Here is a 24,767-nt window from a genome sequence, read left to right as displayed (position 1 = left end):
TTGAAGCAGACAGAATTAAAGCCAACGGCTATGGAAAGGTAAAACCAAAACTTCAGCGGTGGTTGATAGCGCTAAGAACAGGCGCAATGCCACTCGAACAGACCGGATTCAGCTGCTGCAAAGCAAAAGTGGTCATGTTTTGTGCTTAATCGATAGAAAATATCCCGCCAAAACGTGATAGCTTAACGCTTTACCTCCCAACGGATAAAAACACATTCAATTTTGAACGAAATCCAATCGTTTTCTAGAAATGTTATTAAAAAATATCATGGCGATATTGTTGATGGATGTCAATATTCTACTGTTAATTGTTTCTCGTTGGCGGTTGTTGCCCCTACTTGTCTAGCTTTCCTTTTAGGATACAATGTCCTATCAGGACAGTCCTACACCGACTGTAGTGTGGATTGGCTATAAAACTCAAATAGGACCGTGTTACTTTGTAATGCTCAACGTCAAACGACGCAGTATAACGAGGCCTATGTATTACTGTAAAACATTCCTTTAGGTGAAGAAACCATCGACAAAGAACAGGATATTTATGCAATTCAGATTCTATACTGATGGAAAGTGTTTTCTTATTAGTGAAACAATTGCAACTACAGCCCACATTTACCGAACTTCCCCCGAGAACCTGGAATCATTTCTTACCCTAACAACCGCGTCATCAGAAATTGCATTGCGGGTCCTAAATGAATCCCTATTACACCAGATGACTAGTTCATACATAGTAAATGTCTTTTAGTCGTCACGTGAACTCTATTTACGACGATTAAGTAACAAATTTCCAAACGAAAGAAACAAACAGACCTATCACAACACGATACCGCTACCGTCACCGACAACGTCTATGACGGTAGCTTGTAAGCCGAAGAAAACCATTTGAAATATACGGGCATAGAGACTGCTAAGCGTTCAAGGGAATTCTCCACTTCTATGGTATCGATATTTTCTATGATCTTGGTATGTATCATTTCCAACGTAAATCCCTAAAGTCCGTGTTCTGGTTGACTGTGTGGACTGGAAATGACAATGAAACTGATACCATCAGTCCATGGGAAGATCCGGGAAATTGAAACGAATTGATGGCCTGTTCGTGGGACGGCATAATAAATGTATCAGTTTTGTCTCAAATGATGGATTCGGCGTAGTATGCGTATACGAAGAGGACATGAACGAAACGAAACTGAGATAAACAATATTTTACATATAAATGCTGTTTGGCAAAATTTACTTTAAAAACATGAATAATTTAATGTAAACACTCCTAGTTTTTGAGCTAGATTTGTGGTTTTGTTTTGATGTGCGAATTCTCTAGTGTTTTTTTTTTTTGGGGGGGGGGGGGGGGGGGGGGGCGGGGGGTTGACAAGTTTAGACAATAGGAAAGTATGTTTTCGGATTAACTAGTTTTCATTATATTAAGAATAATGTAAAAAAAAAAACAGCCAGTAATTTTCTAGCCGCTGGAGCCGGACGGTGATCGAGCGGAGACCGGACGCTGACCGAACGGAGGACGGACGCTGGCGGAAGTGGACATATACATGTCGCAATGTAAAGCATTGTTTAATGGCAGATATATGACACCCCTCGCTTGTCCGTAATCAAGCCTCAACTGTAGACATAGGGACGGCGGAAGTATTCCGTTAAATGACCACCAACACATCACCAGTAAAAAAAAATAAGTTACTTCGGCTGAAATAAAAATCTATACAAGTTACCAAAATATGTAGGAAACGCTTGCTTACGAACCATTCATAATGGTATATAAATGCACATTAAGAAAGTTAAATCACATTGAAGACGTTCAGTAAGACATAAAACCGCGATTTTCTCTAAATGTGAAACTTATTCTCGACGACTGAGTAAAGCAATATAGATCCTAACGACTGATGCCGTTATACCCAAGATAACGAGTTACGATAAGCTATAGGAAGGTAGTCGACAGATGACTAAGTTCACGTTTTTCTTGTTGATATGTTGAAGACACACGTGTGTTACCTAACCAGCAATAATAGAATATTTATGATTTTTTGTTCAGACAGAATAGTTTTGCTGCAAACCGATCACCTATCTAGCAGCAATCTGTCAATTGACTCAGCTTCCGGTTTCCTGTCACGTGACCAGGTGACCGCCAATTGTCCTAATTGTTTTTTCTCACAGACGAATGATTCGGTGCGGCTATGACAAATTGTGTTTGATTCGTTAAAAAATGTGTGTCTTAAAGATCGAACATTTGTCAAAATAATCTGACATTTGCTGTAATCATCACCTGCTTGTTCCAGATTGGTCTGTCATTAGCTTGAACCTCGGTATCATATTAGGTTTACAGAGAGGACAATAATATACATAGAATCAGCGTACACCATTGTGGTAATTAAAAGATAATATGGAAGTGCATTTCATGACACGCTATAATCAATCACAAGGACATAGTCGTCCAGATCCCCCGCCAAGGGAACTCATAAACGGGCGAGACACCTCGCTGAGATAAATATATACAACTGCATATTTTATAGGATGTTTAGTCAATATAAAGAATGGAACGTTGATTAAAGTGTAATTAACACATTTAAGACCAGGTGACTGTCCCCTTGACTGGTGTGTGTATAAAGTTTAATTAATTATTTAAAACGGTTCCAGAATTACACTCCAGTAAGTAAAATTTACTGTTTCCAAGGTAACCAACGACATATCGAAAACTGAAAACTCCTCAATACCCGGTAACAGAGCACAAACCTTGCCCCAGACCTGGAGACATATCTTGCCCTAGACCGAGGGTATATATCTTTCCCCAGACCTAGGGTATATATCTTTCCCCAGACCTAGGGTATATATCTTGTCCCAGACCTAGGGTATATATCTTGCCCCAGACCTGGAGACATATCTTGCCCCAGACCGAGGGTATATATATATATCTTTCCCCAGACCTAGGGTATATATCTTGCCCCAGACCTATGCAGGGTATATATCTTGCCCCCAGACCTAGGGTACATAATCTTGCCCCATACCAAGGGCATATATCTTGCCTCACACCTAGGGTATATATCTTGCCCCGGACAAAGGGTATATATCTTGCCCCAGACCAAGGGAAAATATAACACCTCCTGCGTCTAGCGTTTCAGAACGGTTTGGTCTGATGTGATAAAATACATTTCCATGTTCATTTGAAAACTAAAAACCTTTAGTAATGACAAAGGGTGCAACATCGTCGCATCAACACAAAGATAAAGTGAACTTAATTTCACGCTATATGAATTACGTATACTTATCTCTGACTTGTGTGTATATCATTCATACATGTTATTACTGCTAATGTCGCACTCCTCTGTATCTACATGTTGTTTCACGTAATAAATGCAAGACGAGTGTCGAGATTTGTCAACACCTGCGATATACCCAGTAATGCTGACTGGGTGTTTTCACACCTGGATACGATCGTTTTCACAACAACTTTCGTGAAGACGTCGCTTCGACACCAGCGAGACATGATAATGGCTTTGAAAAGAAACGAGATACTGTCGTTTTGGCAAATATATGACAGTGATGAGGGTTCATACAGCAATAAGTGAATTAGCTATCAACATAGACGCTCTATGCGTTAGAAAGCTACTGTGTAATATTTAAAGTTCGCCCTTTATAAACAATGCCTAGTTTCGTGTGCAAAACTAACTAGACTACTCGTTGTTTTATTTGGCTTAGCCATTATTTTTTTCTTGTGAAACTGTCAACATAACTTGAAACTAGGAAATGCATGAAAATACATGTACCCCAAACAGTTCACGTTCTACAGTAAAACTCAGCCATACTAACGAAGTCTGAACACAGATGTATCATTGCTTTACGAGTCGCACTCTTGACCTCTTGGGACCCTTGCATGCAATATCGTCACCTCTAACTACTGAATTGTGATAAATGTTTGTAACTTGCATACTTTAATGGAAAGGAAACGTGAAGCAGTTGGGGAATCGCATCGAATAACAGTCCATACATTTAACCTCTCGCATGCATCATGTAAGCTAAGCTTATTCCAAGATTAACAACTTCCCTATTCCTGAAGAGTGCGAATATATATATTTTTTCGATGCAGTATAGGTTTTCTCAGACAATTTATTTTTAGATATTCTTATAACATACTGAAAGACGCAGTATTATTTAATCGATTTTCAGTTATTTTCGTCGATAGATTTCTATAGAAAGGGAATCGTTGCCATTTGTACACCGCCGTTGTAACAGACGGAGGGGATGAAAGGCACCACGGGAGTAACAAATTACGGAATGAATTGGACGAAACGCATTCTCGAGATTGATTTCACGTGTGTGCGTAACTAAGTAAAATAGAAAGGGTATTGACAGTAGCACTTGCTATCACGATATGTGGTTTTTGGTCTCCATTCTACTGCCAGGCCGTTTTGTAATTCCATCGGTACGAAGATTGAATCTATTCCCGACTGGCGATGAGTGTTGTCACATGGTAAGCGTTATATTACATTTTCGATAAGTGGTTTTTGCTGACTGTCTGACAATCTCAAGCACGAGATCGACATGACGGCAACGATTAAAAATAAACGGCAAGGGGCGATAACTGTCAATTCACTCGTAAATATACTGATTACTTTATGACCACACAATGTAACATCTTCAACGATGATATCACGTGATCTTTATCGACGGCTGGAGTTTTCAGTGTAAAACCCAATTAGCCAATAGTAGACTTTTAAAGAATTTGACATTACCGTAAAATAGACTAGATGCTAAACTAGGTCACTGTGACCTATTTTTTTTTCAAGTTTTCAACTTATTTTTTTTTTTTTACAACCTGTTACTTCTTTGGGAGAAACTGGAAAAAAAACTACTATTTTACTCCAATATTGAATTTGCATGTACGAACTTTATCCGCGTGAAAATTTGATATTTCAACCTCTGACCTTTGACCCCCGAACATTTTATGAACCCACAACATAAATCTGATGTTTTAATGGTATACCATATGTTTCTGACCTTAGATAACTGAGGAAATGGCCCAAATCGGCACCCCTCCTTTATTTTAAAGGACAGACATGTTAAATACCAATTCGCGCATTCGAAAAATATTCGATGGGTATCAGTGTTTTAATCAAATGGAAAAGTCAATGTTATTGTCAACTCAATAGTCAAATATCAAGTTAAAGGTAACACTATGCCGAACGTTTGGAAGAGGGCATTACATGAATCATATTACAAAGGTTGATAATGACTTCAACAGGAAACAGTAAAATTAATGATCATTAGTGATTAACACAATTATAGAATTTAACAAATAGCTTCACACACAGCAGATTTCCTTGGTGTAATCCAATAATAATCCGTCCGCAGTTAGTGGGGCCGAAATGTCTTAATATCAACGAGCGCCGTCTAGCGGCGAGGTAGAATACTATGGCAGGCAACCCTGTCTAGAAAACAACGAGTTACAAGCATCCCCATTCATTAACTTTTCTCCCAACTGAGTGATCGAAACCAAACGTTATAGGCATAGTATATCATCTACAATGATGTTTATTTTAGGTACAAAATATTTTATTTCTCAGACCATTCTTACATGTATAGACTACTGCCAAGGTGGCGACCCTGGAATCTGTATCCGTACAATAATGTGTCCCCTTTCAAGAGGGTTATCATTCATTATCTAAATTTCATTTATTTTCATTTATTAAATTATGTTTAATAACATCAACGTTATCATTCATCAAAAGTTGTTATCTTAGCATGATAGTTTTTAAATAAGTAAATAGTTTTAGATATCTCTCTAGTAAACTGTAAATAAGACAGATTCATGTTGAAAATGAAGAAATTGGCCATACTTCATTATATATACAAATGTAGTGGGAAACGAAATCCAATAATTCAAAACTCCACACTCATAAGTATACAATATGGTATAACTGTATACAACGGACCCTTATCAACCCGGACTAAATGACTCCCCCCTTCCATCTATGCTATCGTGTATCTAATACATTATAACAGTGTACCTTTAGACTTACCCTAATTATTTTGAGAATTGTCAAAGAAGAGATGTGTTTCCCTAATGACGTGGTTTGGCATTCTCATTCCACCATCGTTCGATGCTAATTCTCGTCTTTGTTTGACCTCTGGATGATTATTGTGGGAAGTACAAATACAAAGAAACCAGAAAAAAAAAATACCAGAAATTTCTGATTAATGTTCAAGTTGTAAAGTAAATTCTGAATATTGATTCCCTTAGCTAGGCATAAATTCGTCGGAAAGACTCCTAGAAATTCCTAATTATCTCCAGGAAAACGGATTTCACGTAAAGCTTGAATCAACAAATGCCCAAATCGCAATCAGAATATGACAAGCGAGAAATAAATCAGCCTCGAATTACAACAGATAACGAACCCCTCGCCTGGTTAGATTAACATTGTATTGGATTTTCCGGTTTATAAAAATCTAAAAATGCAAAAAAAAACCACAAGATATCATTGGTAGAAGCTATCGTAATACACATGTACTACCTGTTTTGGATACAATACAGTGATCATTAATTTGTTTTAAAATTTATGGCGGTATAATAATATGATAGTACACGCGCACTCATTTTTCGTTGGTATTGGTATGCTCTTTAGGACTGCATGATTTTCACGATACATTGGAAAATCGGCCGGCACTATTTGCCTCTCAGTCATAAGTTCCACTAAATGGTATTTCGTATATTATTCCAGCTGTTTAACCTTCAGGGTCAAAAGGACAGACCAAAGAAGCATCGTGTATAGCCTGTTAGTTTACATTCTATAAAACTATTGCGTCCTCATCTCTCTTGGCTAAATACTGAATAATGAGAATAATCATCTCGGGGTTGTCCGATTTAATATCCGATATCCCATCATTCCTAAAATAAGAATCCCAGAATTTCACAGTTATGTGTTAAACCTGTCGATTTTTGCAAGATTTCTCCAGGGACAAATCCGCTTTTCTCATTTTTCTTCTTTAAATTTTGTAAATTTTAATTCAAAAGTTTTCATTTACCGTATGTCATGTACACCGCCAGAAGAACGACGCCACGAATGGTGCTTTTCCTTAGGTTTTACACAGGTTTCACTATAATCTTGATGGTCACACTGGCATTTGGCAGGCGACTCTTTTCCCGTTCACTGATTACTACATTTTTGTACGACATTGTTTTAAATAAGGAATAAAAAAGGTCGAAATATTCAATTTATTAACATTTTCCTAAATATTTATTCGGTACTATCCTGCAGGTCCGGTGTGAGAAAATAAATAGAAAGTTTAGAAACTACTAATCCACAAACGAACTGAAGTTTATTTTTTTCCTCCGTATGTTGGCAGAACCTCAATGTCCAAAATAAGAAATAACGGATACTTTGTAATATCTTGCTTCTGGTATCTAGCTTGAAAGTTTTGCGAAAAGAGGAAGGTTATGGCATTTAATCCATTATCCAGACATTTTTAAATCCATTAAATTAGTATATGTTGCTGTATATTTGGAGTCCAGCTGTTTAGACGTCAGTAAGGTCTGGTTAGCCTGCTATCAGTAGATGCAGTGCCATGCTGCCATATCCTAACTATGACATTTCAGTATGATAACACTATACAAAAAATCGTTAATGTACCCTCTGTCCGTGGACATTCTATCTTCACCTTAGCAATTGCAAGGAGGGAAAACATCATAGCACCCATAATTTGTTAATACTGTTTACTTGTTTTATTTAGATTTTGAGATTGAAGATGTTTATCTTATTTTTTAGTGTTGTTATACTCGATCAAATACATTTATGATCGAATATATCTTTTGCGCAAAAGCGCTTTACTAGTTAAGTGGGATTTTCGTATTCTGCTTACAGTGAACATTGTTATTTCTGATCAATGATTCACGTGTTATCAGAATCGATAGCCAGTCGTCTCTAACGCGGCCATACAGACTAATGTCGAACCCTGCGTCTGTAAGACTGACCGGAACTTACACATGGGGATTTCACTCCGACACGTACAGGTGAACACACAATCATTCACTGTCACCTGTCAGAAACTTAACTCCCCGTTTCATGTGACATGCGCACCTTCTTATATTGCACACAGTGCACGGGTGAACGAAACAAGACACTCAACGCACCACTTAAGAAATTTTCATTGTCATAAGACAATGACAACACCCGGTATTAATCTCTTACTGATAAATATATGACTAGATACTCTCATAAACAAACCCATTCCTTCCCGGAAAAGAAACAGGGTTATGATTATGCAAAGCTTGTTCAGAAACCAGTTCGAGAAAGCGTCTTAGACAAGTTTAGATAATCATAAACTCGGCGAAACATGGAAAACATAATCTTTAACTCTATTACAGGTATACATGTCATATCATCAAGAGTAATATATTTTGTAAGTACGTTTAAAATGTAATCGTCAATGTGTCTACCATAGCGGAAAAACGGCGAGTTATACCAACACTACCTGGTCAGCGGAGACTCGAAAAAAATATCGGATCGGTCTCTTCTCTTCTTTCTAACAAAGTTTTTCTGCCTAATGTCTCCCTTGACACTTTGTTAACTTCTGGCCTTTAAAATTTGCGTTCGCCTGTCAGAATGATATGTTCTGTCCCCAGGGTCTGGGAGGATTTGGGGGGGGGGGGGGGGGGGGGGGGGGGGGGGGGGGTAACAATGAAACACGTGAAACACGGTGGACAAGGGGAGATACATTTCCGATGTCGCATAGCTTTCCAAAATGGCGCTTGCCGTAAAGTGGACTGCGTCCTAATATGTCATTATTGAATTTTGCAACAGGGCTACAAGTTACAACCATCTACCAAATATTTTTTGAATGATAAAAAAGTAGTCAGAATTCAACTTTACAAGACAAAGGTGACAATGTCTGACAAAATATCAAAATATATAGTTAAAAAGGACTAGGTTGATCAGATATTTTCTAAATGTGTCAGAATACAAAAGTAGAATAATTCAAAATAAACGTATTAAATATCAAATAATCCGAATTAGTACTATATACACAACACTTTAAAGATACATCGCCTTTATAATACCCGTCTGTGATAGAGACAGCCATTAACTATTTACGAAGTCTCTCACGTGCACTTGCTAGCCCCACTTCCTCATGCACACGTTACAAATATTTAATGGGTCCGGTTTGTGTCTGGTTTGTCAGTTAGGTACACGACATACATACAATATGGTCACAAGGAGGCTTTTATCCAGGTCACGTCGACCAGAAAAACAAAAATAAAGATATATCCCTGGGGGTTCGGTACACGATTTAGTGGGCCAAGACTGTTTTGTTACTTGATAACAGATGACTAGTTACCTACAATGTCTTGGTGACACAGGGCTTAACGAAACTGAAACCCGGTTAGGAAACATTTGAGAATACGAGATAATGATTTAAGTCAATTGTAAGTTATACAAAATATAAAGGATATTCAAAAGTAATAGAAAATCATATACGTTGTGGGAGTTTAGTCACCAGACTCGAATGAATACCACTTACTTACTAAACAGATCACGTCGCCGAGACGGATAGAATGAGGATAGAAACTGGCTATTCAGTTTAAGTGCTGCTTCTCGTGTCAAACTTGTACATGTATTATTTCTGAATTAAATGCATCTCCTCGTCGTCAGCATTATGTAAACATGTATATATAGTTTTCAAGGCTGTGTACATTATGCTCTTCGACTAAACGGAATTGTATGGCATTCAAACATAATAAAAATAAAACTCATATCTGTTATTCAATAACACTATATTTTAAGACTGACGTTTATAAGTTTTAATGGTACTCGTATGCAGCTATACGCAACAGTTTGACAAATGAAATAAAGAAAAGCCCACTTTATTCAAATTCAATGTCAACAATTGGCTCTCGCTGTTGAAAAAATGTCCCCTGCCGAAATGCCCACCGGATATCTCCCAGTAATTCAATTCTGCAGAAAGTAAGTCGATAAATTAAGTCAGAATACCCATTGTTATTTCCACACAGGTAGCGCAAGAAAGCTTATCATGTACGGGATCGACGACTCTATATGTTCAATGGGGTACGAGATCCCTCATCGACTGCTGGGTTGTCCCTAAGGCTTACAAATACAACAAAGGCCACTCCTCTCAGACCACTTTTGATGGCCAAACGTGTAAACGTTTAACAGTCATCGCAACGTTGAATTTTATTACCCCTATACCCGAAACGGTAGATTAGTAAATTGTTTTAAATGCCACCTTTTACAATTTACGACATGCCAGTATGTTTAAACAAAATGTTTTATTTCGCGTTAAAATCTAAATTCAGAACAGTGCTTTAAAATGAGAACAGAGCGACGAACAAAGACTCCATAGAATTATACGACCGTTAAGGGATAGCATATCAAAGACATTTTAGGTAACGCCAACTAGCCTTGACATTTGGTTCCCGCTCTCACCAGCAATCGTGAAAGTGTCTAGAACTCCAAACTCCAGGAATGTGATTCTCGGCACATCACCTAGGACGCCATGCGCGTAAGCTTCTATATTTTGTAATGAACTGCTTTTATCGAAAATATTATTTCGATCATAACTTATGTTGAAAGGGTACCGTTTCAAGCATATATCAATCTTAAACTTTGATTCCCTCCCTTAAAACTAAGATTACGATTCATTCCACGCCGTCCGGACGAAAACGGTTTTCCGATGAACGAAACGTTAAAGTACTCAACTTATCCATACACAGATTTCATAAACCATGTTTACTCGAATAGGAACAACTTCATTAACCGATTTATAGCATCAATGTCATGTTGCAGCCACATTGTACACAGCATCTCTCTCGCTCCGTCATGTCGAGGACTATCATTGTACGTCCTTGGTCATGTTGACACCGGAATGGACCATTTTTCTTGCACATCCCACATTCAGATCTTGGCGTGTGCAAGAGCTAGGGCGCGCCACTTTAAAGATTTTGGTATACCACGGCTAGAGGACATAGCACCACGGTCTTTCTCAAAAGGACGGAAGATGAACTCAAAGGCCACAATGTATAGAAATGATAAAGAAATAAGTCTAGTCGCATCTTAAGATCCATGCAATGGGGGCAGCAGGTACAGGTCTTACGCCTTATCTGCCAAACACTCTGGGGAATAAACGGTATTCAGATAAACACGTCTAGAGGGGGGGAAGGGGGGGGGGGGGGGGGGGGGGGGAGGCGCAGCCCTTGAAATTCATGTGTAAATGCATATTTTCTTACGTATATCGTAAGGTTAAACGAAATGTTCCAATAATTCATGAATTGACTTGTGATATGGTGATAAGCTCTCGGGGTGGGTGATCATATGGCGCGTCAGTAATTTGTCAATAATTGAAGTTTATTATGTACCTACACGTACAAGGTGAGCCTTGTAATCCGACCCTCTGGTGTACTATGTACAGTACGAACTTATATTACTCCTACAACATTAATATCACAGGAAATATTTAGAATCATAACTTAAAAATAAATGTTTCCTGATAAAACATAGCATTATCTTGATTTACGTAAGCTTTTCTTGTCGCTTGTTTAGTATATTTTACAGAACCATGCTTAGCAGTTTCCACGAGTAGCGTGCGCGCATTCTGGTGTTCCAAGCCTTAGAAACGTACACATATAGATCTGTTTTGACAACCTAATACCCTAAATTTAGGTACGTAAATCTCACTCCAACAACGCTACGCCCAAATTAAAGATATATATATTAAAATGCTCTTTCCGGTGGAATAATTGAATTTTTGAATATTTTAACAGTTTTACAGTCGGTCTGATAAATGTATTGTTTGAGGATAACAAATCGGTCAACCGAGTGTATGGTTTTGGGGATAACAAAATCGGTCAACTGGGTTTATGGTTGACATGAATCCAATGCTGTAGAAGTATGATCCTAGCCTGAAGTACCAGTCCCCTTGACACCGTGTTTACTACAGGTGAGAAAACGAAACATCTCAATACGGCACGACTAATTATCATGCTATTATAAGTGGTACATTGGGCAGACTTGACACCTGATCGAAAAGTGGTGATTTTCATATACGACTTCTAAAAGTGTACGTTATTAAAGATATAAATCCACAGGTGCAAAACGGTTCTTACGTGTTCAGGTAAACGCTAAAGAGGATACAAGGATTTAACTCAAAGATAAGGTAGCTATATATACATACACTGTATTACGTGTAGCAACCCCAGGAAGTTTTTAACTCGCCACTTAGTCTTATCTAAAACTGCGGGTGTTCTGTTTTCGAGTATCGAATATTTATTTAAGTTCCGCATATCACTTCTGCAATGCTAATTAATATACATAGCCTTGACGTGTTCGACCTTGCCGGTTATTTTAGGATAAAAAATGTCCTTATAAACATATGTTATCAGCTTATACAGTTGAATTTGTATTACTTTTTAAATAAAATGGCAGCTTATTATCGTTGATATTTTTAAAACTAAAAATAATATTTAAATAAAATATTGATTATTAAGCAATGATCCATAATTATGTATCTCGAACATGACAACAAAGAAACGCCCTGGAGCAGCGAGTCTCAAAACTTTTGCGGAAAGAAATTACCGTCATTATAAGCAAACACCAGTAAACTGTCAATTTAATTTGCCGGGATACAGTGGATTGAATTAGAATACGTTTTTGACTTTTGTAAATATTCCTGAAATATTGTCCCACGGAACCCAAAACAGATTACACAAAAAGTAGAAATCATGCCATTTTGATATACTGATGAAATTTATCTTGAAATTATTCTACAATTAATGCGTCCAGTAATGAATAATAAATAAAAATTAATTAATAAATGAACAGATAAATAAAAAGAAACACACATCAGTCAATTAATCCACCCGTCACCCGTACTATAACACAACACAACACAACACCAACCCCCCACCCCACCACCCACGTACTAGTGCAGACATGGTGACAGGGCCAGAGGAAACTCGGGCTATAGTACATATACCATAAATAACAGGTCACAACAATTTCAACAGACAACGCTAGCCCCCATTACAAGATTATAAGTCCGGGTTAGGTGGATAGGTGGAATGGTAAGAGGATATCATTTAACAAACATACATAGATATATAATTAGACAGGTATATATATATATATATATATATATATATATATATATATATATGTCAACATAGGATAAGTGAAGTTTTCGGCCTACCTGTGACAAGTCATATATCCCATTGTAAACTAAGAATGGTCCATCAAGTTAACGATATTACCACCATCTAACTCATACACGGCTGTTAAAGGTACAACACACAAGCTGTGCTACAAGCAGACAACAACGTTAACACGAGCCCCTCACAGAGCGACACAGGCAGGTGTGGTGGTCTGAGCGTTACCTGTAAGGACGTACCCAGACGGGGGCGCTCCTCGACAATTTGGTGTTGTTATTCTCCACATAAATCCTAGGTCAGGGACAGGTCTCCCTACACCAGGAGATCACTAACTCAGGAGTTCTTAAATCCGAACGGCACAAAAACGTCAAGCTTCTTACTATTCCCACAGATCACAGCCGTCACTGTAAACAGTAAGGACGGCGAAGGACACACAACTCTCCCGAATAGGTGTACAACTTTTTCTGATATAGTGATCTCCGGCCATCTACATGTCTATCAGTACACACGTTAGTGACACTTATCCCTCCAATATGTACCGAGACCTGGTATTTACATATCCAAAGTCAGGGCCGCGTTATCCAATCTAGATACTTTTAAACAGGTGCGAATCATACAGGTATGCTACCTGACATACCAAACCCAGATGTTATGTATAATATCTAAATCAGACAGCACCTCGTCCGGACTACCTTTGATATATCAGAGTCAGTCGAGTATGGGGAGCTTTGTGTACATACGTTCTGCTCCGCTTAATGCAGTGAGCCTTAACAGCTTGAGAACAGATAGCTGTGGCTATCAATAATGTATGCCAGTGTGCGAAAGAAAAATCAGAGGGAACGTATTCCCCCCTCCCCCTAACCTTCTGTACGTACAACACATAACCACATATCGGCAATCTGAGGCGGGACTTCACTCCATTTCACTCCCATTGTTTCTGTTCCTGACAGCGATAGTGCTCTCACGATTATAGGGCGTGAGGTACGCCATTTTTGCCCTTCAAACCGTCCAACTTTTCTCTCTCCTCTGAACAACAAAACCTTAACTCTATATCACATGAGTCACAACCCCTCTTCCACACACATCTGCATAACTAACTAATAAATAGCGGCCCGGGTTTCCCTCCCCCTGGCGAGGTGGCTCGGCGCGAGTGGAGATTCACTATTCTCGCCCTTCGTATATTGTCATTTTGAAGGCAGAATTAATTACGTTTTTGTTCAAAGAGTCTTTGTTCAATCTCCTGGGCAGGCAGATCGAAATGCAGTTAAAAGAACGATGCTGCGATGCTTGGTATGAGACAGGTCTGTTAGATACGTGATAACACCTGTTAATTATCAGAGACATTATATTAATTACGAGAGCACCTGTTAATTATGGTAAATAACTTGCAATTGTTTAAATGAGACGATATCGGCAGTTAATTATGAGACAACGCCTGTTAATTATGAGAAACACAACACGTTCATTGTGACTGAGATAACAGGTTAACGATAAGAAACAATTTATTTATGAGAGACAAACTGTTAATTATGAGAGATAAGCTGTTAATTATGAAAGATAAATTGTTAATTATGAAAGAAAAACTGTTAATTATGAGAGATAAACTTTTAACTATGACAGACAATATGTTAATTATAAAAATCACATGTTAATTATGAAGCATATTCTGTTAATTGTGACAGAACATATGTATGTCAGTTTAGTGCCTTGTCGATGTTTTCTTTTGCCTAAAAACACAAAACCAACATTTGCCTCCCGTCATGATGGCTTTCGAGGACATTCAACCCCTTCCAAATGTCGATTTTTTTTCTTAATTAGAAATCCAATAGTAGATCGATTTCTTGTTCGTTAAGCCTCGCAAATAGAATCTTTTGAAACTCGCGATGAAAAACTTACTATGGACACAGATAATCTGGTAAACTTAAGGACACAGATATTCTAAAGATGGAAAGAATTCGGATTTCGTGAGCTAAGGATGGACGTTAAAAACCACATAACTACTCAATAAACGCTATGCGACCCTCGACTGAAGTACAGACGCTGAAATCCCGAAATATACTGAAAAACGTCCACGCTAAAAATGAAAAATAAAATATTCTCTAGCCAAATTCAAATTGATCGTGGCTTTATACATTTTGACAGTAGCTAATGAATAAGTCGTGTTTGCTTACATCAGATTTGATCGATCAACCAGCCCCGTGTGTTTCCTGATGTTGAATCGTGTGGTTGTTGTGTGGGCTTGTGGTTATTTGTGTGTGACTTTGACAAATACGACGTACAACTTTTGGAAGCACAACATTTGACTTTGACGAGATATTATTTTTATAAGACGGGTACTGGCGTGACCTTGACTGAGGACGGACGTGGCCTTCACTTAAAGTATACATATGTACAAGACCTTTAGAGAGGTGTATCATGTGTGACCTTGACAGAGGTGTCTCAAGCGTGACCTTGACAGAGGTGTCACATGTCTGACATTGACAGAGGTGTCACATGTGCGACCTTGACAGAGGTGTCTCATGTGTGACCTTGACAGAGGTGTCACATGTGCGACCTTGACCAAGAAAGAAAAATAGGACATATCTGTTTAATTATCACACAATACTTGTGTAGTATCATAATCAACACCCTTTTTCTCAACAAAGCCCCCAAGCCTGAAAATGAAATACTGCCCTGCTGCAGTATCTTTCTTGTCAAATGATTTTCCTGAATGCCACTAGGCATTCCCCACGTCATTCTACATGTGGTGAACCATATGTCGTCCTAATACAACGTTGGTTCGCAGCCTCCGGGCATCAAGTAAAGGTCTATAACCGCGGATAATGATAAAAACATTTAATTAAAGAACTATCTCAGAACGATTACAGTGATTAGGCACACGGACCTAAACAACCAGGATTCAATCTCTACCCCGGCGATATAACTGACACACCGGAGCAGTCCTGCATTGTAACAACACTCTCCGAGGCCCCGCTAACGCATGAATCACGGACAATCGGCTACAACGCCTAACACTGATGAGGCACTTGGATCCAAATAAACGCCAACTGTTAGATACCCGTCTCTGATTGGTTAAAATCTTACTTCCGGTAATGCATTCCCTGGGCATCGAAATGGTCCATGTTTCTCAAACGGTTGTTATCAGACAGCCTTAACCTAACCCATTGAAAAAAAAAAACAGCTTCTGCAGTCTACCAACAATAGGATGCAGAACCCACGACCTTTGGCGGCTGTCTGCAAAATACTACATCTCGCCGAAATAGGCGGAACGCTGAAACGTAAAAACAATAAAAACAACACCGAAGGCCGCCATGTCACGTCTGCGAAAGTATGACTCGTTACGGCATACGGATAGAGGATGTACATGTACGTACGGGGTTTAGAGGGACACACATTTAAGTACTTGTTAACAACGTGTGGTGAAGGTTAACTGAAAATATAAAACTCTGAATAAGAGGAGAAACACGAAATAAATCAAGGTGTTAAAGCTGTCACGAAAATATGGAAGTAACTATTCATTTACCGTAGAGATTTCCCTTATAGGCCTCCGGAATTCTGTCTGACATTCAAAACATGTGTTTAGGGGGATTCAGTATGAGATGTTCCGGACACCACCCCATACGGGATCACTGCGCTGTAGTTATACACTTCAAGCATTCCCATTTAGTCCTATTCGTACACAGAAAGAACTGGAGGAGCAAACGTACAACATTATACACACCACTGAAACTTCTTTATATAATTAACTGAAGTCTATGAAATTTCCATATTTTCCTGACAGCGTTTGCTGTAAAATCGAATCGAATATCATTTTTATCAAATATCTACCGAGCTTTTCCACATCACCATCACCTGATTTCCCCGGATATTTATGGCACGGTATGATAGTCGGAGTCTGCCTCAGCGAGTTCGACTTCTGGTTTAGGTATACCAAGACCCTTGTAACGATCATTCTTACTTACCACTGAATTATAACCAATATATATATTGGCTATATCTGAGCTGCAGCTTTGCTATAATAATATATAAACGCACAGGTAGCAATCTCGCGGGTATGCCTTGCTAGGCGATTTGGTGCCGTAGATCGTGAATTCGAGCCCCGGCAAGGACAAATGTCAACAAAAAAAAAAAAAAAATTTGTCTACCTCCTCCATATTGAATTTGATTTTTTTATGGTGGTTCGACTTGACGTTTTATTATTCCCAATGAAGTTGTTTTCTCTGTAAACGCGAATTATATCGTCTTTGCAGGGAAATGTAGGTGCCATTTTCAAGACGAGACTTTGAATCCTGATAATATACATTTGTAAGAAGGAATAAAGCCTGATAGATTACCCGGTACATGTACAGCTACTCCGATTATATGGCATTCAGTTATGGCGATATCGATAGGCGTCTCACAATGACTGAGTTTACCGGAGTGGCATTTTTAGTATTTAGTCATTAAAGTGACACGTCAATAATGACAACATATTATCTCAAGTTGTAATTCGGGCGTGATAAACGACCATTGTTTCCCCCATTAAAGTGTACATTACAGCGTGGTGCTGTTCTGATCCTAATGTGGATGTGTTCACACGTACAGTAAACAACAATTAAGGGCCTAGTCATAATCGTCAACTCCTGACGGCGAATATGTTGATGAGGAAGATGATTTTGTTTGTTTGTTTGTTTGCTGGGTTTATCGCCCTGTGAAAAGTCAGGGAAATTTTGAGGCGGGATATCTTTGTAGTAGTTGGTGACTACCTCACTGAATAACATACGGAAGGCCCGTTGCGTGACATCCAGAGTAATTACGGTTAAGTGTCCTGCCAAAGGACACAGCCACAATTAGAGCAATAGAGATCCAACCAACCAACCAACCAACCCCCCACCCACCCACCCACCCACCCAACCCCCGCCCCTATAGAGATGTCCACCCCCTCGTTGCTGTTCTGTGTTACAATACACATTCCCAACGACATATACAATCGTAATCGGTTACGTCAGGAGTGTGACTCTCAACACGACCAGAAGCACGACAGGGACACTTAACTATACCATATAAGACAGCCGTGGTGGGTTCACAACACTCCCTCGTAGTAACGTCCTAAATCCATTCGGAAATCAGCGGATGTGACTCGCGCCAAATCACACCAGAGGTGTTCCGATTGTCATATACCAGGAGATACACAGATTGGTGTATGTCACCGCTTCAATAAGAGAATTGGCTTTGGTCCATCGTTATCATTTTAAATTTTCTACACACATATTAATTTACGGAATAAATGGGTATATGATCGACTTTAAATTGAAATTATTTAATTTCCTGCTTTGAGAATAACGCCTGTGCGTTGGAGTGATCCGTTTAACCTCTGAAGTGGTATAGGCTGAGATCCAAACATTTTCCAGCATTCGGTAATTACAAAGAAATAAAAAATAAATAAACTATTCCCCCTACAATTTGTTGGCTAAACATTGCTATCACTCATCATTCATCATTACAATATCTTATAAAGGTCATTTGTTATTCCCTGTTGATACACAATCAATAACATTAATTTCGTCTTCAATTATTATATCAACACAACACTTCAGTTCTAATTAGCCGTGATAGTAATTGTCACCGATATTGTACCACAATGTCACCCCGTAAATATCCCGTGTCCAATGGAACCTTCAATGACATATCCTTTGGACTTCACGTGTCATTAGAGAAAACTGGTTTCGAGATGTTTAATTATACATATATATGTATGCCAATTAACCGTGCCGCCATACTTTACACTGTCTATGTGTTCCGCCGGTGAACCATACATCACCAATCACGTCTTTGTACATTGTAGCTTTTATTTCATCTGTTAACTCACTGTTTCTCACATTACCGTCAGTTGTATTCAAAATGACATCCAATTGTCTCTCACATCATGCTATTTAGTAAATGTTTGTCATTAACGAGAAATCTACACGCATTGTCTGACGTCACCATGACAATAGGTTAATATCTACCCGTTATTTTGTGTAGAGGTTACACGCACACATTTGATTAAAACCAGGAAGAGCCACGGAAGACAAATGGTTCAGTTTTGCCATGAACTGGCGAACAATAAGAGTTTCTCTATCAAACGAATGCATCTTCTTCGTGATACGTAAAAATAAATCTGCCTTTGTCCCGCTGTTTAGTATCAATATTTCCTCTTCCGCAGTTCTACGTAGAACACGTGTACCATCAAACAGCTCCACAGCAATGATATATAACCAAATATTATTTAAACTGATGATAGTTCTTCGTGCGTTCTGTATATTACTCACACAATTTGGTCCCTCACATTCTCGTTACATACTCTGGGAAGCTTCCAAACGCGGCTCGATCGATTCCTGAAAGGCGTTACGGCCAATTTCCATTACATATGATAACATACCGTTTTGCGAAAGATGTCGATCTAATTTACAAGTACGTTCACTCTTTATAAAGTTCCGGAAAGTGTACCACAGACAGATACATTCACGCGATAAGCTAATAAACCTACTGTATACATACATGTACCTATTTTAGCGCGCTAAAATTTTAGCGGGTATCAAAAGTTAGCACATCAATGAATTAGCTGATAGAAAAAGCTTGCCATTGAAAGTCATATAAAGGACGTGGAATTATCGTAAACATAATTTAGCGGGATTCTTTCAGCGTGAAAACCGCTAAAATAATATTTCCGCTAAAATATCAACATTTACAGTATTCTAGGACGAGACACGAGATAATTTTTGATTGCACTGACATCAAATCATTTAAATCTCGGAAAAAAACAACTAACTCATTTTCTTAAACTTGGATGCATGGTCTTTCAATGAAGCGTTTGTTGTCTGTGTGGAATTGCTGTTGTCGGTAAAATTAAACATTTGATAACGAGTTGTAGTAAATTACTAGAGGAATGAAACTCATTTTTATACGACAGTTGATATTTTACCGATTGTATCAGTTTGATGGATATGTCTTTTGAATATCATTGTATATTTTAATTTACAATATAGAGGAAATTCCTTCCTTCCTTCCTTCCTTCCTTCCTTCCTTCCTTCCTTCCTTCAGATTCATTTATTCATTCATTCATTCATTGAGTTCTATTTACAAAGGAGGTTACCTTGTTCCTAAAATACCACACTTACAAACAACAATTGAGGGTCAATGCTGCAGAACTGGTAAAGAAATTACAGAACGATTCACTAACAGTACACAGTGTACCTGTTCTGTCCTATGTGCGAATGTACTCTTCATTTCGTAGCGATTTACGGGCAATGATAGCGGTAGAGTCGAAAACACACCAAATTCACACGGTCGCCAGCTACTTCAGCATCCATTCGGTATCATGTAGCAGAACAGTTCGCCTGAATGAGAGTTTACGAAGAGGAAGTTCTTACGTCCAACTGACCGTTTAACGATCACCTTTCCTTCCAATATTCCACTGGATTGCAATAAAAAGTATTTAACTTTTTCCTCGAAAGTACATCTTATCAATAGTTTATCATAGCCTGGTATAGTACAACTGTACCTCATGCAACCTATTAAAATGAATGTGAAGTTCCAATAAAGATATGGAGAAATCTACATTAGCCAAGCGCGAACTGTCACATACAGCTGAGAAGGGTTCTTGCATACTCCACCGATAATAGGAAGTGATGGCACGTCTCCATAACCACTCGTGCACGTTCTGGGTTGGCATGGGCCAGATTTGTTTGTCTAACGACCTATTTGCGTCGTTTTACTGACAAACACATTTCAATTTTAAAGCGAATATTTAGTTACGATTTTGAGGCGACTTCAACGTTTGGATTTCAGAAGTAAACACGGCATTAGTACAGTATATCATTTGTGGAGCATTGTCATTCAAAAATGGCTGGGTAGTGAAACAACTATATTGGTGACCGGGTAGTGAAACAACTATATCAATGGTGGTTCTATAGTAAAATGATAAGCTTAGTGGTGGCTGAAGGGTGGTACAAATACAATTAGTGGTGGCTGGATAGAGCAACAACCAAATTAGTGGTGACTGGGTTTTTTTAGGGGGGGGGGGGGGGGGGTTGGCAACGGGTTAAGTGGTGACTGGATGAGGGACACCCAGATTAGTGTTGACTGGACAGCGAGACAATTTTTTAAGTGACCGGATGGTGGGATATCCAAGTAAGTAGTGACTGGATACCGGGAAAAAAGAGAAACGACCGGATTAGTGGTCGCTGGATGGTGTGACAAACAGAATTAGCGGTGGTTGGGTATAGTGGAGCAATCGGAAACAAATGTAAGTGATGGATATGGATAGTTGGCAACCAGATTAGTGGTGACTGGCTAGTTGAACAACCAGATTAGTGGTGACTCGCTAGTCAAACAACCAGATTAGTGGTGACTGGCTAGTTGAACAACCAGATTAGTGGTGACTCGCTAGTCAAACAACCAGATTAGTGGTGACTGGCTAGTCAAACAACCAGATTAGTGGTGACTCGCTAGTCAAACAACCATATTAGTGGTGACTGGCTAGTTGAACAACCAGATTAGTGGTGACTCGCTAGTCAAACAACCAGATTAGTGGTGACTCGCTAGTCAAACAACCTGATTAGTGGTGACTCGCTAGTCAAACAACCATATTAGTGGTGACTGGCTAGTTGAACAACCAGATTAGTGGTGACTCGCTAGTCAAACAACCAGATTAGTGGTGACTCGCTAGTCAAACAACCAGATTAGTGGTGACTCGCTAGTCAAACAACCATATTAGTGGTGACTGGCTAGTTGAACAACCAGATTAGTGGTGACTCGCTAGTCAAACAACCAGATTAGTGGTGACTCGCTAGTCAAACAACCATATTAGTGGTGACTGGCTAGTTGAACAACCAGATTAGTGGTGACTCGCTAGTCAAACAACCAGATTAGTGGTGACTCGCTAGTCAAACAACCATATTAGTGGTGACTGGCTAGTTGAACAACCAGATTAGTGGTGACTCGCTAGTCAAACAACCAGATTAGTGGTGACTCGCTAGTCAAACAACCAGATTAGTGGTGACTGGCTAGTTGAACAACCAGATTAGTGGTGACTCGCTAGTCAAACAACCAGATTAGTGGTGACTGGAAAGTGGGTCAACCGGATTGATGGTGATAGAATAGTGAGATGATCGGATTCGTTCTGGCCGGATAAAAAGACAACCGGAAGAGCAATTGCTGAATAGCGAAGTGAGACAACAGTTTGTTATAACCGGATGGCAGGGGAACCGGATTAACGGGTTAGAAACATGTCCATACGGATCCGTTTGTAATGAGAAACATTATCGTTACTACTGATCAGACTGTTTCTTTGATAACATGTTACGAGCAAAGGGACCCAAGACAAGACTGTTTCTTAATCTGCTCCGCAAATTACTGTCATCACTTGTAACGTAAATCGCGATTGGTTATCATCAATTATTTACGACCAATCACATCAATCGATCCACAGTATTTTACTTTGCATTACACCACGGAAGAGTACATCATTCAGCTCATTAACAGAGTCGACAGTTAGGCAAGCGTTTCAACTCCGGAGGTGTTAATCAATTATTGAACTAATTAACTGACTCTCCTTGACCTTTCCTTCATTCACCAAAGGGAAAAAAACAAACATGTATGACAATTAACATATATAAAACATTGCATGGCGGCATCAGAGGAAATATGTTTTATATCGCTCCTTTGATAATGATTAATTAAAATGGAGCAAACAGGAGTATAGTACGCGGTAGTCATGTGATCCTGTATATGTATGTATCCGCCCGAGAGGACAGACGGGAGTGTAGTACGCGGTAGACATGTGATCATGTATGTATCCGCCCGAGAGGACAGACGGGAGTGTAGTAAGCGGTAGACATGTGATCATGTATGTATCCGCCTGAGAGGACAGACGGGAGTGTAGTACGCGGTAGACATGTGATCATGTATGTATCCGCCTGAGAGGACAGACGGTAGTGTAGTTCGCGGTAGACATTTGATCATGTATGTATCCGCCTGATAGGACAGACGAGAGTGTAGTAAGCGGTAGACATTTGATCCTGTATGTATCCGCCCGAGAGGACAGACGAGAGTGTAGTAAGCGGTAGACATTTGATCATGTATGTATCCGCCTGATAGGACAGACGAGAGTGTAGTACGCGGTAGACATTTGATCATGTATGTATCCGTCCGAGAGGACAGACGGGAGTATAGTACGCGGTAGACATGTGATCATGTATGTATCCGTCCGAGAGGACAGACGGGAGTGTAGTTCGCGGTAGACATTTGTCCTGTATGTATCCGCCTGAGAGGACAAACGGACCAACGTCCATGGCAGATGATAGAATCTGTCGGTTGTTCATATATAGATACAACAATGGCTAAAACAACCAGGTTGTTTCAATGTTATGAAGTTATTGATTTGTTATTTTGTTCAAGCCAATATTGCTTTGTACAGACGATTACGTGTCCCTTAAAACACTTTTACCTATTCAACAGTTCAGTACCTAACACTTTATGTCTTGTTTGATCCAATATCCGCGGCGTTTCCATGGTTTAATTAAACGGTCACAGACTGTTTCCATGGCGATATTACTACACACTGTACATAGACTGGAACCAAAGGCTATCGCATGTTTTACTGAAAACATGTTAGAACATACACCGAGATACTATATCACAAAAAACCATATACTGGGATACTATATCACATAAAACCATATACCGTGATACTATATCACATAAAACCATATACCAAGATACTTTGTCACAAAAAACCATATACTGGGATACTATATCACATAAAACCATATACCGTGATACTATATCACATAAAACCATATACCAAGATACTATGTCACAAAAAACCATATACTGGGCTACTATATCACATAAAACCATATACCAAGATACTATGTCACAAAAAACCATATACTGGGCTACTATATCACATAAAACCATATACCGAGGTACAATGTCACATAAAACATATACCAAGATACTATGTCATATAAAACCATATACCGGGATACTATGTCACATTAAAACCATAACCGGGATAGTATGTCACATAAAAAACATATACCAAGATACTATATCACATAAAACCATATACCGAGATACTGTCACATAAAACCATATACCGGGCTACTATGTCACATAAAAACCATTTACCGGGATACTGTCACATAAAACCATATACCGAGATACTTTGTCACATAAAAACATATACCAAGATACTATGGACTCCACTGCGACATGTAGGCCTGATTCGAAGTCCTAAAGTCTTATTTCTGGAATGTGTCATTTTGAAAACTCTCTCTAAATCATTTCATTGGCTCCGGACATAAATAACTGACCAATCGCTAGACTGATATTTGTCATTGTGGATAAAAGAGGTACTACATCTCAACAAAAGCCGGTCAGTTGTACCGTTATATTGTGGTGGGTTTCTTTTTATCTTTTATCAAAAGTTTAATATATAATTTTCTTGCGCAGATTTTGTTTGTAACAGATATCTATTTAGTAATCCATCCGTCACTTCGTACCAATCTCTCCAAGAACGAAGATAAGACAACTGACAAAAAACCAAGCTTCACATCCGATATAATCCTTCCAATTAACGACTCATACA

General features: G+C 38.9%; 1 protein-coding gene across 6 annotated transcripts in view; it reads right to left on the bottom strand.

Annotated features, from left to right (window-relative positions):
• The window catches only part of LOC117343086 (heparan sulfate glucosamine 3-O-sulfotransferase 1-like), a 103,293-nt gene that overhangs the window by 23,796 nt on the left and 54,730 nt on the right, over positions 1-24,767 (bottom strand). For 3 of the 6 annotated variants that reach the window (XM_033905369.1, XM_033905374.1, XM_033905373.1), the window contains exon 1: positions 13,195-14,127. The exons of the other annotated variants lie outside the window; for them this stretch is intronic. The gene's annotated coding sequence lies outside the window, so the exon portion shown is untranslated. Of the gene's footprint in view, positions 1-13,194; positions 14,128-24,767 lie in introns of those variants that run through there. 6 annotated transcript variants of the gene reach the window in all.

The sequence above is a fragment of the Pecten maximus genome, chromosome 15 (genome assembly GCF_902652985.1).
Source record: "Pecten maximus chromosome 15, xPecMax1.1, whole genome shotgun sequence".
NCBI classification, from domain to species: Eukaryota; Metazoa; Mollusca; class Bivalvia; order Pectinida; family Pectinidae; genus Pecten; species Pecten maximus.
Note: the sequence above shows the minus strand (reverse complement) of the source record. Positions and strands in the feature narration are given on the sequence as shown.